Source organism: Mustela lutreola, chromosome 14 (genome assembly GCF_030435805.1).
Source record: "Mustela lutreola isolate mMusLut2 chromosome 14, mMusLut2.pri, whole genome shotgun sequence".
Lineage (NCBI taxonomy): Eukaryota > Metazoa > Chordata > Mammalia > Carnivora > Mustelidae > Mustela > Mustela lutreola.
The window spans coordinates 25,148,027-25,149,304 of NC_081303.1; the positions used below are offsets into that span (position 1 = coordinate 25,148,027).

Sequence of the window (1,278 nt, forward strand, 5' to 3'; positions counted from 1 at the left end):
CTTGTAGTACTGGGTATATACCCTACAGATACAAACGTGGCATTCTGAAGGGGCACATGCACCCAAATGTTTATAGCAGCAATGTCCACAATAGTTAAACTATGGAAAGAACCTAAATGTCCTTCAGCAGATGAATCAATAAATAAGATGTGGTATATATGTACAATGGAATACTCTGCAGCCATCAAAAGAAATGAAATCCTGCTATTTGTGATGACGTGGATGGAACTAGAGGGTATTATGCTTGGCGAAATAAATCAATCTGAGAAAGACAACTATCATATGATCTCCCTGATATGATGAAGTGGAGATGCAACATAGGCGGTTTCGGGCGTATGAAAAGAAAAATAAACGAAGATGGGATTGGGAGGGAGACAAACCATAAAAGAACGAATCTCACAAAACAGACTGAGGGTTGCTGGGGGGAGGTGTGTTGGGAGAGGATGGTGGGGTATGGACATTGGGGAGGGCAGGTGCTATGGTGAGTGATGGTGAGTGCTGTGAAATGTGTAAACGTGGTGATTCACAGACCTGTACCCCTAGGGATAAAAACACATTATATGTTTATAAAAAATTTTTAAAAATAATTTTAAAAATCCATTAAAGAAAAAACACATATTGCAAGCCCAGAGCTAATCTCATATTCAGTCAAAAAAAGTTTGAAAGTTTTCTGCTTAAAGATCAGAAAAAAGACAAGTGTGTCCACTTTCACTACTCTCATTTGACATAGTACTGGATGTCCTAGCCAGAGAAACAAGGAACACAAAGAAATAAGAGACTACAAAAAAAAGAAAAAGGAAGAAGTAAAATTTTCTTTTTTTGGATAACATGAACTTACATGTTAAAAAATCCTAAAAACTTCACAAAAAAATTTGAATAAACAATTTAGTAAAGCATCCAAATACAAGAACAATATATAAAAGACAAGAATTTTGTTTTGTTTCATTTTTTAAAAATATGGAATGCTTCCCAGTTTTTCATGTCATCCTTGTTCAGTGATCATGCTAATCTTCTCTGCATCATTCCAATTTTAGTATATGTGCTGCCAAAGTAAGCACAAGACAGGAGCATTTTAACACTGTAATGATGAACTATCTGAAAAAAATAAAGAAAACAATCTAATTCACAATAGCATCAAAAATAATAAAATACTTAGGATTAGATTTATCTAAGAAGATGAAAGATCTGTACTCCATAAACTATGACATTGATAAAGAAATTGAAGGAGACACAAATGGAAAGATAGCTCATATTTATGAATGGTAAGAATTAACATTG

At 34.0% G+C, this 1,278-nt stretch overlaps 1 non-coding gene across 1 annotated transcript; it reads right to left on the reverse strand.

The window, feature by feature from the left end:
* Positions 1-951: 951 nt before the first annotated feature.
* LOC131815450 (U6 spliceosomal RNA) lies at positions 952-1,058 on the reverse strand. The gene has a single exon (XR_009347752.1). It is a non-coding gene; the product is annotated as a U6 spliceosomal RNA (small nuclear RNA).
* Between the last annotated feature and the right edge of the window lie 220 nt (positions 1,059-1,278).